The 17,541-nt window shown below is 44.7% G+C and overlaps 2 long non-coding RNA genes across 3 annotated transcripts in view; both read left to right on the plus strand.

Moving 5' to 3' along the window:
* Positions 1–17,541, plus strand: part of LOC308613413 — a 160,113-nt gene that overhangs the window by 5,171 nt on the left and 137,401 nt on the right. The window lies entirely within an intron of this gene.
* LOC308613414 lies at positions 486–3,307 on the plus strand. Its single transcript, XR_014015248.1, has 3 exons — positions 486–536; positions 1,298–1,387; positions 2,478–3,307. It is a non-coding gene; the product is annotated as an uncharacterized lncRNA (long non-coding RNA).

Raw genomic sequence — 17,541 nt, forward strand, 5'->3', positions numbered from 1 at the left:
TGATGTTTGAGTTATGGCTCCTGATTATCTTAAAAAAAAAAATCATTAATTTGAAAGAAACAGAAACGGACCGAACTGACTTGGTAATTTTTAGGTAAAGCACCAATTTTGAAAAAAATTGCAGTGCTCAAGTGGTAGATAATAGTGAACATTGCTATAGCACTTTGTAGTTTATAAAAGCACTTGACCTACATCATCTTGTAAAATTCTCAGGACAACCCCGTGAAGCAGGTGGAAGCGTCACAGTGTAGTAGATACATGTGTGGGCTCTGGAGTCCGTGTCTGGGCTTCAAATCCTGGCTGTGTCAATTATGGACTCTCTGACTTTGGACAGGTCACGAAGCCTTCCTGTTCTTTGGAGGAAACACTGGTACTTGACTTGGAGGCTTGGTGTGAAATGGGAGGAGGCTCACAAAGCACTTAACAAACTGCTTTGCAGGTAATGAACACTCAGCAGACGTTAACTCTTATTATTCTTGCTACAACACCAGGCACCTGATCTGAGCGTGAAGGAAACCCTCTAGGTCGTATCATGGGTAAGGGCAAAGCCAGGACAGAAGTCCCACCTCTTCTAATATAAGGTCTCTGCGTCTGGTCGTCACCCATCCCCAAACTGTCACTGCTGACAAACCTCCCAGCTGTGCTAATAATGCTCATCATTCCTGCTAGAATGTTTGAAAAGTACTTCAAAAAAATTCCCTCTTGAAATCCTTAATCCCAAATTAATTTGCTTAGTAACTCGTTTTTCTTAAGGAGATCACAGCTAACTTCAGCCCAGTGCTCTCCAGGCCTCATGATCTGAACCTGAGTGCTCAAAATCAGGGAGGTTTACTGTCCTGAGCAGTATAACCCTGGCGTCATGAACTCAAAAAACTTCAGGGCCAGCAGGTGTAGTAAGATAGCTGTAGAGGGGATTCTGGCCCTGTCTGAAGCAGGAAGTGTATGTGCAGAATGAGTATGGCCAGATCACCTGATTTTCAACAGAAGCAAGGACTCCAGATGTTTATGTGAAATATCCCAGTTGATAAATCTTGTCAACGAATTTTAAGTTTTATAAAAATCACTGTGGGGAGCAAGTCAAACATGGTTGTAGGCTGCATCCACCTGTGCTACCAGTTAGCAATCACTGGATAAGCCTTAAGGTGCGGTGGGGTAGTTGTGATGCATGCTTCCAGGGGCAGCAAGGGCAATCCCACGGCAGTTTGGAGAGCCTTGTCAAAAGCCAGTGTATTGATATTTTGCTTAATTGATCATTTTTTCCCTTTGGCTGAGTTAAGTCTTTGCTCTTTCTGTAAAGAATCAATTCCTTGCCTGAGTAGTGTGGGAAACATCTGGATGAGAATTAGACTAACTGGAATTGATCTGCAACCCTGTGGTGTGACTCCAGGCAAGTTTCAGACCCCTCCCCCACTCCCTCCAACACACCCAAAGCAGCTGGGTTTCCACCCTTTTAAGATCAGTACTGTTTGGGATTTTTTTGACATGTACACACTGCTATATTTAAAATGGATAACCAACAAGGACCTACTGTACAGCACAGGGAACTCTGATCAATATTATGTTACAGTCTAAATGGGAAAATAATTTGAAAAAGAACAGATACATGTATATGTATAACTGAATCACTTTACTATACACCTGAAACTATCACAACATTGTTAATCAACTCCACAACACTATAAAATAAGGGGACTTCCTTGGTGGCACAGTGGTTAAGACTCTGCGCTCCCAATGCAGGGGGCCTGGGTTTGATCCCTGGTCAGGGAACTAGATCCCACATGTATGCCACAACTAAGAGTTCGCAAGCCGCAACTAAGGAGCCGGCGAGCTGCAACTAAGGAGCCCACCTGCTGCAACTAAAAGGGAGCCCACATACCGCAACTGAGACCCAGTGCAACCAAATTTAAAAAAAAGACAACCCCCCCCAAAACCAAAAAACAATATAAAATAAAAAGGTAAAAAAAAAAAGATAAAAATGTCTAAAGTAAAAAAAAAAATCACTTCAAGATTTAAATTAGGATAGACTACAAAATATGGCTTAATTAAACCTCTTCTAAAAATACCAGTTTTCATTCTATGTACTGGTTTTTCTTTTCAACAGATTCAACAGCAAACTAAGAGGCAGATTAGTTATGAAAGTTCAAAATGAGTTTACCAAAAAGTGCCAGTGTGGGCTGAGTATGAGACATATAACTAAGAAGATTGAAGCATACACTTTGAAACCAAAATGCCTGAGTGTGAATCTGACTCCTCCAGACTGTAACTGTGTGACCTTGGACAAATGACTTAACCTCTGTATTTTAGAATGAGAGTGACTTAGTACCTACCTCCTCAAGGTGTTATGAGGATTAAATTAGTCATTGTGTCTAAAGAATATACAGCAGTTTCAGCACCCTGGAATTGTTTGATATTACCATTCTTAAAATTATTTTGGCAATACCAATGTTGTACTCATTGAAATTTGTTTATTTTTACAGTTGTTGAATTATAATGCTGTACATCTGAAACTTGTATAATTAAAAAAATTTGGGACTTCCCTGGTGGTGCAGTGGTTAAGAATCCACCTGCCATTGCAGGGGACATGGGTTTGATCCCTGGTCTGGGAAAACCCCACATGCCATGGACCAGCTAAGCCCATGAGCTACAACTACTGAAGCCTGTGTGCCTAGAGCCCACGAACCTCAACTACTGAGCCCACGTGCCACAACTACTGAAGTCTGCATGCCTAGAGCCCGTGCTCTGCAACAAACCACCGCAGTGGAGAAGCCCGTGCACCGAAATGCAGAGTAGCCCCTGCTCGCCACAACTAGAGAAAGCCCGCGCACAGCAATGAAGACCCAATGCAACCAAAAATAAATAAATAAAATAAATAAATTTATATTAAAAAATCTATTTTGAGACATTAAAAAAAAAAATCAGGGCTTCCCTGCTGGCGCAGTGGTTGAGAGTCCGCCTGCCGATGCAGGGGACACGGGTTCGTGCCCTGATCCGGGAAGATCCCGCATGCCGCGAAGCGGCTGGGCCCGTGAGCCATGGCTGCTGAGCCTGTGCGTCCGGAGCCTGTGCTCCGCAATGGGAGAGGCTACAACAGTGAGAGGCCCACGTACCACCAAAAAAAAAAAAAAAAAAAAAAAAAAAAATCAGCAATGACTGTTGTTCTCTATTTAGAAACTTGCTCAGAGAAGGAGCCGCCACTTTTTGAGTGTCAGGCCAAGAGCCTCCTGATTGGTCTGCATTAGATCCGCCCCAACCCCAATTTTGAATTTTTCTTTTCATTGCTTGCTTGTTTTTTTAACACTCAAGAATCTTTGGAAACATGCATACCTGTGGTGTAGTCCATGCAGTGAGTCAAAGCAGGTACAAGAAGCATGTCATTTTGGGGCTTCTGAGAAACAGACACCAGGATGGAGTTAGGTATGCAATAAACGAATATCTATGAAGGATAAAGGGCAGGGGAGCAGAGGTCAGTGAGAAGAGCCTTCAGGCAACAATGCAGGTCTGAGACTTGCCAAAGGAGAGAGGACAGGAAAGAGGGTTGGGTAGGAAGAACCTTAGACTGGAGCTCAGCTAAGCCGAGAAAGTCTTGGCCAGGCTGATCGGAAGCCCAAGAGCTGAGGAGTGTCCTGGCCCAGCTGAGGTTCCCCTGCTGTGCTCAGTGTGTGAGCTGCAGGGTCCCAAAGGTGCCATGGCTGGAGGCGGCTAACCCGCTACGTCCCTTGCAGCAGGTTCCCTCCCTAAGAGAGATCTGAGTGGTACTCTCTTGTGACTGCCTCAATCAGCAAGAAGAGTTCCACGATTCCACAAGTGTTTGGCTGACTTATTTTTACCCAGCAAAAGGGAACGGAGTGTGGCGGTTCAAAGTTACTCCTAGGTTGGTGGCTCCATTGCTGCGCTGGCTGTGACCTTAGGGCCAGGAGCTGAATTTCCTCATCTGTTCAGTGAAAACAGTGAAAGCATCTCTCCCATGGAGTTACAGTGCCAATGATGATAGAATGTATGTAGCGTGCTTAGCAGAGTGCCAGGTGCCTGAAGCAAGTGCTAAATAAATATGTCTACTTTGGAATGTACTGTGAGATGAAATATAGGCAGCTGTACAACTTTTTTTTATTACTTTGATTTTTTTTTTTTTTTTTTGGCGGTACACGGGCCTCTCACTGCTGTGGCCTCTCCCATTGCGGAGCACAGGCTCCGTACGCGCAGGCTCAGCGGCCATGGCTCACGGGCCCAGCCGCTCCGCGGCATGTGGGATCCTCCTGGACCGGGACACGAACCCGTTTCCCCTGCATTGGCAGGCGGACTCTCAACCACTGCGCCACCAGGAAAGCCCCCTACTTTGATTTTTAAATGTCTTCTAAGATGGCATTGTTAGGGTGAGTCTGGTCTGTAGGCCAAGTGAGGATGCATTTATGGAAAACGGCCACCAGCAGCACTATTCCACCAACGCTGTGAGGTAGATTCTACTATTATGTCTATCTTACAGAAGAACAAATTGAGGCCCATAAAGGTCTTGGTGATTTGGCAGAGCAGGTGACTCAGGTATGACCAATCAGAGCACTGTATTGCATCCCCTTGGTTCAGGAATAGGTGGGGGACCCACCAGAACCAAGGAGATTTAATGAGAGTGGCCAGGGTAGCTGCAAAGAGATTGGGCTCTTTTACAAATGAGCTTGGACCAGAGAGGGTGTCAGGATGGTGATGCTGAAGCTGTCTTTCTTCCTCAAAGGTAAGCGTCTCTGAGAATAAGACAGAGGCAGAAATGGTTGGCTGGCTAATCCAATACCCATTCAAACCCTTTCTTGCATAACTGCTCTGGAGGAGATTGCTGATTGTCCCCCAATACCCCTCCCTTTCTTTGTGTTAGTAACAGAACTCTTCAAGTTTTAGGTGGGCACATGGCTACCCAAATTCTACATTTCCCAGATTCCCTTGCAGCTGGTTCTGATCATGTGACTAAATTCTGGCCAGTGGGATGCAAGCAGAAGAGTAGTAATCAGTGCAACTCTGGCATCACATACTTAAAAGGAATCTTCTTGCCCTTCTCTTCTACTTTCTCCCTTCCTGGCTGGGAAATGACACCAATGGAGTAACCAGTCAGACCCTGTAATGAAGAGGCAGAACCATTCCACAATACTGGGTATGGCTTTTCTTTGACTATTAGCTGAAGCAAAACAAAAAACACAGCGACAATGACAAACCCTGCCTCTGCTGTAGGAATCAGAAAAACCCAAGACCATGTTTTCCTAGCCTCCTTAGTGGCTAGGTGGCCATGTGGCATGTGACACTTATGTGTCCAATCAATTGGAAACAACTAGGGGCTTTGGGGAAGGATTTCCTTTTCTGGATAAAAGAATCAGATGCAGCTAGCCTCTTCTTTTTGCCTTGAATGCCTGGAACTGGAGCCGTCCTCCTATGACTCTAAAGATGGTGGAGCCGAAATGAAGAAAGAGGCTGAGTTCTTTTTTTTTAAAAAATTAATTTATTAAATTAATTTATTTTTGGCTGCACTGGGTCTTCATTGCTGCGTGCGGGCTTTCTCTAGTTGTGGCGAGTGGGGCATACTCTTTGTTGTGGTGCACGGGCTTCTTGTTGCGGTGGCTTGGCTTGTTGCGGAGCACAGGCTCTAGGTGTGCGGGCTTCAGTAGTTGTGGCACATGGGCTCAGTAGTTGTGGCTCACAGGCTCTAGAGCACGGCTCAGTAGTTGTGGCACACGGGCTTAGTTGCTGCACGGCATGTGGGATCTTCCCAGACCAGGGCTTGAACCCGTGTCCCCTGCATTGGCAGGTGGATTCTTAACCACTGTGCCACTAGGGAAGCCCCAGAGGCTGGGTTCTTGATAACATCACTGAGCTGCTGCATGGTAGTGTCATCTATGCCTATTGTGGGCTACTTAATATATGAGAAAAATAAACCTATCTATCTCCAGATTTCTTATGTGAGAAAAAGAAACCTCACTTCCTTGAAGCCTCTGTTAGCTGAGTTTTATGTTATTACAGCCAAAACACCAAAACATTGGTAGAACTTAGTGTGACAGAGGGCCCAGATGTTGATGACGTCATCTGGCCCCTGAAGACCGTAGTGCCTAAGGCTAGCCCAAAGCCCTGGACTTTTCAGTTATAAGAGACAGTAAGTTCTCTTTCTGCTTTAACAGTTTAGGTTGGGTTTTCTGTTGCCTGAAATGAAAAGACTACTGATACAACTATTAACAAATAGCCAAGCAGACTGATTGAATTTTCTATTTCCTCTCAGTCCCTCCTCCATATTTTATGGTGAAAAAAAATGAGTAAAATTAAAGGAAGGAAAGAAAAGAAAGGAAGAAATGGAAAGAATAACACACAGTAGTAAAACTTGAGCTAGACTGACAGAAGGTTAGTATGCTTTCATAGCTCCTTGTCCAGAAACCTGGGCCCTAGCTTCCCTCTTCAGGGTGTTTGTTACTGACTCATGGGGTTTGCCCTTGACACCATGTAAGCACCCTGACTGCAGTGAGTACTGTGATTCAGTTTCCCATTCCAAGCAACCCAGCGCCACATTTCTGGGGCCTTTCATTCTCCACTATTCTTCCTTACATGTGGCATGACCCACGCTAAGTGACCCATGTCCTGAACCAGTCTGGCTGTTCTCTCAGGTTACCCTTGGTTCATGGACTATAACCCTCTTGTACTTACTGGTCTCCAGGGTTTTCATCACTTCTGAGAAGGGACTGTTTAGTCCAGTCTAGGTGTGGACCAGCATTAATAGGCAATTGCCACAGGGAGATAACACAGGAAGAAAAATGGCTAAAAATATACAGTGAATCACAGAAAATTACATCTCTTAAACCCTACAGTGTATTCCTATTGCCATAGCAACCCCCGGCTAGTAAAGACAGAGCTGATTTATTGCCGGCTTTCCCCAGCACTCAATTCTGCCGGAAGCGCCTCCAGCCTGTGATGCGAGTCCCAGTGAGGAGAGAGATGGGGACATCACAAACCCAGTGTTTTCTCTTCTCCCTCCCTTCCGGTGGTGTTTCTGGGGTGAAGAAACCCGAGTTCCTTCCATACAACCCAGATTGTCTCCCAGCGCCTTTTGTGAGGTGAAGGTGACTGTTTCTAACCTCGGACAAAATATCCTTCATTCTGCCAACACGAATGCTCATGGCAGCAGAGGGCTGACTTCCTGGAGGGGGTCAGTGTGGATGTGGAATGTCAGGAGGCTGTAGGTGCCAGGCTGGTCTGAATGGATGAGGAGAGGAGAGGAGTCCCCCTCTTTCCTTCTTTCTTTTCCTTTCCTTTCCCTCTCTACCTCACTCTCTCCTTCCCTCACCTCCCTGACTCTTCTCTCTCCCCTGCTATTTCCTCAGTAGGTCCACTGTGACATGGACTTGCCAGGAGATGGGGGAAGGAGTCAAGCCTTGACTTAAAACATGAGTCCGGTACATAGAAACATGAGTCTGGTACGTAGAGAGACAATAAAATGTATTTAAATAAACATTTTGTTATTCCATTGGCACTCTAAAATTCCTTGGGGTATACTGTTTGTTTTGTCATAATGTTAAAAATGAGATTCCTGATTGCTATTGAAATTTTCATAGTTTGGAGAAATATTCTGGACCAGTTCTGGAGCATCCTCTCTCAAAAATAGCCCTGCCTGGACCTGTCAAAAGGACAAAGGAAGGACTTCCCTGGTGGCGCAGTGGTTGAGAGTCCGCCTGCCGATGCAGGGGACACGGGTTCGTGCCCCGGTCTGGGAAGATCCCACATGCCGCAGAGCGGCTAGGCCCGTGAGCCATGGCCGCTGAGCCTGAGTGTCCGGAGCCTGTGCTCCGCGACGGGAGAGGCCACAACAGTGAGAGGCGCGCGTACCGCAAAAAAAAAAAAAAAAAATGGACCAAGGAGATGGCTGGAAGGAGCTCCCACTGGCCAAATCTGGGACAATCTGAACTTTAAAAACAAAAACGAAAAAGATAGTAGTGGTTTGTAATCCATTGAATAAAATAAGAAAATATAGGTTCATACTGATATAAACAAGCAAATAAATGGAGGGATAGAAAAAGCCCTTCCTTACAGTAAAATTCCAACCAATAAGTGTAGAAGAAAGGATAGGATTAGAAAATCACCATTGGCAGCCTTCAGGCAAGAACTGTCAACGGATGTGTAAAGCAGTGGGTAAAAGTTTGATGAGAAGCGGTATTTTTATACAATCTCAACATACCTCCTCATAAAATATTTATTGATTTCAAAGAGAAAAATAATCACTTTGCAGTGGAGAGGCTTGACAGACCCCACCTGAGCCAAATGATCAAAGTTAGCATCACAAGGGACAAATGGGACAAATCAGTATCATTTCTCTCCGGATGTGATATGCTAAGAAGGACACAATATCACCTCTGTGGTATTCCTGCCAAAAACGCACACCCTGACTCTAATTGTGAAGAAACATCAGAAGGTCCAAAAATAAGGGACAGGCTATTCAATAAGTGGCTTATATTCTTCAAAAAAGTCAATGTCATGAAAGACAAAAACTGAGGAACTACCCTAATTGAAAAAAAGCTAAAGAGATCTGACAACGGTGATCTTGGATCAGATTCTGGATCAAATATTTTTTTTTGTCTATTGCTATAAAGAACATTGTTAGGAAAACTGATGAAATTTGAAAAAGATGTATAGTTTAGATACTATCATTGAATCAAAGTGATTTCCTGATTTTGATACTGTATTGGGGTCATAAGAGGGATGACCATTTTTTAAGTATTTAGGGATAAAAGGGCATCGTATCTGTAACTTAACTTTCAACCAGTTTAGGAAAAAAGTATACAGGATAGATGATAGATAGATAGATAGATGATAGATGATAGATAGATAGATAGAAAATGATAAGCAAATGAGGTGAAGCATGTACAGGAATTCTTTGTACTTTTGTATTTTTCTATAAAAAGTACTTTTCTATAAGTCTGAAATGATTTCAAAATAAAGATAAAAAAATAGCCCATCTTCAGACTCAAAGTCCTTTTAAGTGAAATTTCCTTCCATTCTTTTCTTTCCTGCACACTGATGCTACACTGTAGTGTTTAGGTCCTTACAGCTCCTGCACAAAGCAGGAAAATACTGCCATAATGGGGGAGTGTGAGGGGGGTGTACTTTATGTGTGCCTGTGTGTGTGAGGAAGATGCAGCGTCTCTGTCAGGGTGTCACCAAAGGCCAAACATAAAGCCAGGATAAAGTCATTTGTTACAATGCCCAGATCAGACCGGGAAATGAAGTCAAAGGCCCCTTGGTGACTCAGGTTTCTGAGGGAAGGGAGGGCGTGACCTGGGTGGGATGTACTGACCCAGCTCAGTGAGAGCTGAGAGCCAGCCTATGATGTGAGAAAGCCGGGGGATGAACCCTCATTCTTTCTCTCTCTCTCTTTCACGCCCACCCCCCCCTTCACACACACACACACACACACACACACACACACACACACACACACACACACACACACACACACACACACACACACACACACACACACACACACACACACACACACACACCTCTTTCCTCTTATTTTCTAGAATCTTTCCAAACACTCTGGTACCTGGTGAATGAGCCCTTTCTATCAGGGACAGAACATCTCTCCACAAAAGGGGGCGCTTTCTTCCTCTGGGAGCACGGAAGGAAGCTCAGTATGTGGAAACCTGCTAACTTCAGGCTTAGAAGGTGGCAAGGTGGATGGGAGGACCATGTGAGGCCCAGTGCCCTATCTTCCTACATTTGGTTCAGCCTGTCCAGAGCTTGTATCCAGGGCCAAGAACCTGGTATACAAGTCCCAAAGCACATGCCCCAATGTCTACACAATGGTCATGACATGAAAAGATTCCAAAGGAAGGTCTTCCATGTGCTGCATTAAAATTCACTCCACTGCTTTCTCTAGTAGGCATTTACTTTAATTCATTCATCTCAATATTGTGAGCTGCAGTGAAGCAGAAAATGGTTCTGCTATTTCTAAGTGATCCTGATCAAATGAAATAATGTCTTGATTTCTTCCCAGTGGTCTAGGGACAATAACAAGAGAAGCCTAAGGGATGGGTGGGGTAGAGCTCCCCTCACCCCTGGAAGTGGGCATCTGTTCCACCCTCAGCTTTTAGACCACTGCCTTGTGATTGGAGGGAGGCACAGGGAAGGAAAAAAGTGGAGTCATTTTCAGTTCTGAAAAGATGATATTTGTCTCAATCTACCATCAGCTAGGTATGAGGTATACAAATCAAATAGGCACAAGGCTTCAGGCTGGACCGTGAAAAAGAAACTATAAATATTTAAGAGCTGGTCAGCTCTAATCTGATCAGTTTAGAGTGAAAACTAAAGACACTAAGTGTAAGCCCTTTTTAAAGAGGCCACAGTCTGTATGTTTCTGCAGAGAAGGTAGACCTCCATGGCTGGGCCTGAAGTTGTGCACAGATTATAGAGGGTCCAACTTCCTGCCATCATGTGGCCCATTTGCCCACATACTACCGCCACATGGCTTTGTTTCAGAGTTACTATACACCAGGTAGCAGCATTTTTTTTTTTTATCAATCAAGAGGGAATCAGGCAATAAATGACTTGATATAAAATTTAGACCATGCTCAGCACTGGGACAAACCTGTAAGAGACTATAAAACTAGCTCTCAGATAGAAGTGGGAGTGACCAAGAAACTCCCTCTGCCATCACAATAACTGTGACGGGGATAGTCAGGGTCCTTCCATCAGACCTCTAGGGCCCAATGACATGAGAGGGATTTTACTTTTTTTTTCAAGTCTCCCATATGGAAATTTTTTTTTTTTGGTATGCGGGCCTCTCACTGCTGTGGCCTCTCCCGTTGTGGAGCACAGGCTCCGGACGCGCAGGCTCAGCGGCCATGGCTCACGGGCCCAGCCGCTCCGCGGCACGTGGGATCCTCCCGGACTGGGGCACGAACCCGTGTCCCCTGCATCGGCAGGCGGACTCTCAACCACTGTGCCACCAGGGAGGCCCGGAAAAATATTATTTTAAGATATTATTATTATTACATAGGAAATTCATTATTTTCATGGGGCAACTTATACCTTCTTTTATTTCACCAGTCTGAGGAAGCATATCAACACTTTCAGAACCAATATTTGTAATTTCAACAAAAAAAGTTCTTACTAAGATCTCAAAACTCATATAACATAGACTTGGGAAGGAACTGCTATATTTAAGGAGTGAGGAAGGAATCTGCAAAAGGAGAAGCAGATGCCTTGCTGGAGCCCAGGGACAAGTAAGCGCCACGGCAGAGGGAGGGGTTGGGAGAGATGCCCATGGCCCAATACCCTTCTCCAGCACTGTGGGTGGGGACAGTGGGTCAGGATGAGTGTTACTGTTGTCTCCTGACTGTGAGTTCTGCCATGGATTCCATTTCCCACATGCCACCCTGGTAAGAGTCTCTTTCGGTTAATTGCTCAGAATTGGGGCAAACTCTTTTAGCTGGTTGAGTTCATACTTGGGAGTTAGTGATTTGCAACATGATAATGTTCCATTTTTCTTCGTTACAGACGAAACCTATAACCTTTTGTCCTCATCATATTTACTGTGGTAGCTTAAAGATGGGTGCAAATTCTTTGCCTCTCTTCTCACCAAGAGGTAGAGGCTATGTCCTCTTTCTTTGAATCTAGACTGATCCTAAGACTGGCTTTGACAGAGTGCACTAGAAATAATACTGTGTAACTTCTAAGGTGGGGCTTAAAGACATCAGCAACTTCCAATTTTGTCCTTGGAAGCAGTTGCCATGTAAGAAGTCTGGCTACCCTGAGACTTCCATGCTGTGAGGAAGCCCAAGCTAACCACGTGGAGAGAGAAAGGCCATGTGGTGAAGTGCTGAGGTGCCACACATGTGAGTAATCTTCTTAGACCTACCTGCTCAGCCACCAAGTAAATGAAGCCAAATGAGTGACCCAACCAGTGGCATATAGAGCAGGATAACCACCCAACAGAGCCCTGTTTGCCGACCCACAGAATCATAAGCAAATAAGATGGTTGATTTAAGCCAGTAAGTTTTGGGGTGATTTATTGTCTAGTTAGTTATCTAAAACATATACAATCAAAGCTCATGGAATTAGTGACCCATCCATTATTAGCAGACGGAGATAAGAGGACCCAGATGGATAAAGCTTCTTTATGTCATTCAAATAGCAAAAATTCCACTGAGCTGGGAGCAGAGCCCAGAACTCCAGGATTCCAGCTGTGGTCTACATGATGTCAGACAGGAATAATATTTTTCTGAGAACAACTCTTTTTTCTCATAGTTCCTTTTCTATACTGAGCCCCATATTTCCTACCCTAGCTGTTTGGCCATTATATCTCCCTACTGTAACCCCATTATCTAGGCGTGCATTCATTTTACTTTGTAATGTCTCCAGAGAATACCATAATAGTAACATTTGGAAACAATCTAGCTGTCCAACAATAGGGACCTGCATGAATAATTTGTGGTACATTCATATAATAAAAAAACTTGAATTTATTAAAATTGATGCTATAGGAGGGTATCATAAGCATAGAGAAGTATTCCCAGTATGTGTTATGAAACAATATGATCTCACTTAAAAATCTTATGTACTGTATTTATATATGCCTGAAAAAAGATGTGAGGATTTTCAACAAGACTGAGTAGTATATGGGGACTTGATGCTTTTATTTGAGTTTCCTAAGATAAGTATGTAGCTTTTTTTCAGGAAACTCAAAAAGTAATATAGCCTTTCTAATATGATAAAACAGTAAAATAAGTGTTATTTAGGAGGCGGAAGTAGTGATAGGATGGCAGGGTCTGCCAGGCCCCTAAGGGAAGTGGAATTGGGCTGAAATGATGTTGTGACTTAGACTGAAATAACTGTGGTTTCATGGGGCCCCCACCCAGTATTTGGCCCTCCTGCACACAGAACCTGCTTCAGGCAGCCTGCCCACAACATGACCTCTATTAATAGCAGCCGGAAATCTGGGGTCATGCAGATTCTTAAGTGAAATAGGAATCAGAGTCAGAATCATGGTTATTAAGTGAGTGTCAGAACTTTATCATCAAATACTATTTATTAAACACTCTCTTGCTTTAATGAGTCAGGAAATAGGTTTCTCTTTTCTTTTATCGTTCACCATTGTGTTTCTCAGCAAGAGGAGGGCTCTCTTCCTGAAATGGGCTGGGACCTTCATTTCCCTGAAGTCATATTACTAGGCAGAGTTTTCCAGGGAAAGAAACTGTTGATTCAAGCACATACCACCAAGCAAGTGTTTGGTTGCTCTCTGTGATTTTTTGTCTGGCTCTTACTTCTTTTTCCTACGTCGTACCAGAAAATACAAGAGTAAAATCTGTGTGTGGTGGACGTGTGTTGTCCAGAATCTCCTTCTCCCTTCTGTAAGCAACATCGCCCTGCCTTGCTTCTAAGGGACCACCTCCTCTCATTCCGTTTATGTGGTTGGGGGTGGAATGACCTCATCACCTGGCACATGACCCAGGCTTGGCCAGTTAGCATATTCCATTCTCCCGGCCACAGGTGAAATGGCCATAAACAGGCACAGGACCTGGGTCAGGCCCCTGAGACTCAATTCTGGGACTTTTGCTGGATCTTTCAAGAAAGGGGTGGATGGTTTCTATTTGGGTTGCTGAGCTGATAGGTTGCAAGCCCAGAGCAGCTTGTGGCTGTCTTTGCCACCTCACAGGAAGAGCTTGCCTGAGAGTAAAGGCAACATAGAGGAAAGCAGAGCTGAGAAAAGGAGAGAACCAGATTTCTGAAAAGCTTGTCTTTTGGAAACCTGGAGCCAGCTACTTCAGAATTTTTTAGTTGCAAGAGCTAAGAACATTCTTTTTTTTTTCCCCACTTAAGACAGTTTGAGTTGGATTTCACTCATAGAAAAGGTGGGAGAAGGTGGGGCTTGAGTGAAACTTATAGGATTGGGTAGGATCATAACTTTTAATTTTTGCAGAACTTTACGACTTTTGAGGCATATTCACACATAATCACATTTGAACCTCATGGCGACCTTATGAAGTAGGCAGAGTCTTTATCACTATTTCCATTTTACAGAAGAGGAAACTGAGGTTCAGAGGAGTTAGGTGATGTATGCAGAGGCATAGGGCTGGGGAGCAGCAGAGCTGGGGCACAAATCCAGGCTCTTTGCACTCCCTGGAGAAGCTGCTGAACATAAATCAGATCTGGTGGGCAGAGAAGAGATAGGGTGGCATGTTGGAGAACGTATTTCTCAGTGACAGTGACTATTTCTGCTCTTTTTGCCTCTCCCATGATTGCCTAATACAGCACTAAATACATAATAACAATAATAACTAATATTTACTGTCTGCCATGTGCCCAGCATTGGGCAAAGTAAGCACTTTACTTGGATTATCCATCTCCTTTTGCTTTTCCCAACATTTATATGAATAAGGTATTTTTGCCTTCTTTATCACCATTTAATTAAGATGAATAAACTGAAACTCTGAAGAGTGAAGCCACTTGCCCAAAGTGACACATCAAGTAAGTGGCAGGGCAGGGGACTGGAATCCAGATCTGATCCCCCAAGAACCCTTTTTTAAAAAAAAAAAATAAATTTATTTATTTTATTTTTGGCTGTTTTGGGTCTTCGTTGCTGAAAGCGGGCTTTCTCTAGTTGTGGCAAGCAGGCTTCTCACTGTGGTGGCTTCTCTTGTTGTGGAGCACAGGCTCTAGGCGTGCAGGCATCAGTAGTTGTGGCTTGCAGGCTCTAGAGTGCAGGCTCAGTAGTTGTAGTGCGCAGGCTTAGTTGCTCCGCAGCACGTGGGATCTTCCCAGACTAGGGCTCGAACCCATGTCCCCTGCATTGGCAGGCGGATTCTTAACCACTGCACCACCAGGGAAGCCCCCAAAGAACTCTTTCTCCCTCTTAATCACCAGGCTGAATTGGCCACTTTGCAAGGAATACAATGAGGCTGTCAGCAACTCCTGGTTGGCCTTTTGGCCTTTCAGTTGGAGTTGGGGAAGATGTTCTAGATTATTCTTTTTTTCTTTCTTTTTAAAAAATTGAAGTACAGTTGATTTACAATATTATATTAGTTTCAGGTGTACAGCATAGTGATTCAGTATTTTTTACAGATTATACTCCATTAAAAGTTATTACAAGCTAATGGCTATAATTCCCTGCGCTATACAATACATCCTCGTTGCTATCTATGTATCTATTTTATATGTAGTAGTTTGTTTCTCTTAATCCCGTACCCCTAATTTGTCCCTCTCCCCTTTTCTGTCCCCTCTGGTAACCACTAGTTTTTTTCTATATCTCTGAGCCTGCTTCTGTTTTGCTATGTTCATTTGTTTGTATTATCCATATTTTTTAGATTCCACATATGTGATATCATAGGGTCTTTGTCTGACTTATTTCACTAAGCGTAATATTCTCTAAGTCCATCTACGTCGTTGCAAATGGCAGAATTTCATTCTTTTTATGGCTAATATTCTATTGTATAGATATATACCACATCTTCTTTATTCATCTGTCTGTGGATGGGCATTTAGTTTGCTTCCATATCTCAGCTATTGTAAATAGTGTTGCTATGAACATTGGGGTCCGTGTATCTTCTTGAATCAGTGTCTTTGTTTTTTCCAGATGTATACCCAGGAGTGGAATTGCTGGTCTAGATTTTCCTTTTTAATCCTACTTCTCCCCTCCTATGTTCTCTGAGGCTCCACAAGGACACAGTCCCTTTCGTTCCATCTTCTCACGGTGGCTCTGCCTGGCTGGTGGGCAGCAGCAAAGCCCATAGACGTTTCCAAATGACTCCAGGCAACTTCCTAGCTTCCAACTTTCTGGCTCCTGCTGGCGCTCAGAAGCCCAGTGTAGCACTGTAAGGGGAACAAAGGAAGGAAGGTCCCGCCAAGAGGGAGGCCTTGCACCCTGCAAACCCTCAGAAGGCTTCCTTCTGTGTCTCCTCCCACCCATTCCTGCTTGCTTCATCTCCACCCTGCAGGGAGGCAAATAGAGCAAATACATTATCTATTTATTTTATAAAGTGATGCCCTTGGTGTTCCAGTCACCTCAGGGCAAAGAGCACACAAGTTAAAAACAATTAAAAGATATAAAACAGGGATTGGCAATGACTGGCAGTTTTTAAAAATCAGCAATAAAATGCCGGTTTGAGGAGCCCCAGCTCATCCTGGGCCCTGCAGATCACCTGCAGGGACTCTGTCACCAGGAGGGGCCGGGAGTGATCTTCCTACAGCCTCTGAGTTGTTTGCTCACAAAGCCCAGACGATCCAGTCACCTTCCTTCAGACTCTGCGGTCTGAGTCTTTATGACTCAGCTCAGGCCAGCATCAACTCAGTTGTTTTTCTTCCTGTTCCTGGCTGTGGGAGGCTTGCAGGAGGCCTGCAGTGTCTGCCAGGGGACAGAGGGGCTCCAAGTGCCGGGCAGGGGGGACCAGCTCAGTCGTTGGCCTGTCACTGCCTGGGCCTAGCTAGTAGTTGGTGCCCAAATAATAATAATGATAATGAGAGTGTTAATAGCAAGAGCTAAGCTGGACCGAGGCTTCTGCTCGGTGAAGGAAGGAATGTTGGCTCATCACTAAGGTTTCTCACACTTTGAAAGAGGTGTGGTTAGAACCAGAGGGGGGAGGAAACAAGGCAAAGCAGCTATGTAATCCAGGTTGGAGGAGAATCTGGGAAAAGGAAAGCACCATGGTGAAGCCACCTTAGCTTGAATGAAGGTCGAGGTGCTGCTGAGGCTCCAGCCACAAGACACAGAGACGCTGCTAATTGTGGACGGGTTTGCCTAAAGAACAAGCAATGAGCCCAGTCGTGGGCAATCTGATCTATGATTCTCAGCTACTTCAGGACCTGCGGGGCCTTGGGTAGGTCACTTGACTTCTCTGGACTAGTTTTCCACCCAATAAAGCAAAGAGACAGGCCTAAATAATCCCCTTATAGCACTGCATTATAGACTTCTGATTCTTAGAATTCAAATAACCATGTGTAAATATCTATTGGCCACCTTCTATCTGCCAGGCATCTGTGGGATCTCCCAGGAAAACAAACATTTCCCAATCTCTCCATATCACACAGGTTTCTCTCCAGTGGAACCTGGCTCTCTAAGGTGGAAGATGGCAGGGGTGAGGGGTGGGTGTTGAAAAGAAGCATCCTTCCACTCAATTATGCATTTTTTTTTTTTTTTTTTTTTTTGCAGTACGTGGGCCTCTCACTGTTGTGGCCTCTCCCGTTGCAGAGCACAGGCTCCGGACGCGCAGGCCCAGCGGCCATGGCTCACGGGCCCAGCCGCTCCGCGGCATGTGGGATCTTCCCAGACCGGGGCACGAACCCATGTCCCCTGCATCGGCAGGCGGACTCTCAACCACTGTGCCACCAGGGAAGCCCCAATTATGCATTTATTGATCACTTACCTCCCCACCCTCTGAGTTGGTGATTGCCAGTCAGTAGCTGTTCCATTGGATTCTCAGGCAACCATGTTCTGGAATTTCCTGAGCACCACTCCACCTGAAGAGCAGCCCCTGCCTCTCTCTGGGAAGTAATGAGGTTTCCTCTCCAGTCTCACACTGGCCCACTATC

The sequence above is a fragment of the Mesoplodon bidens genome (genome assembly GCF_964165515.1).
Source record: "Mesoplodon bidens genome assembly, chromosome: 3".
Lineage (NCBI taxonomy): Eukaryota > Metazoa > Chordata > Mammalia > Artiodactyla > Ziphiidae > Mesoplodon > Mesoplodon bidens.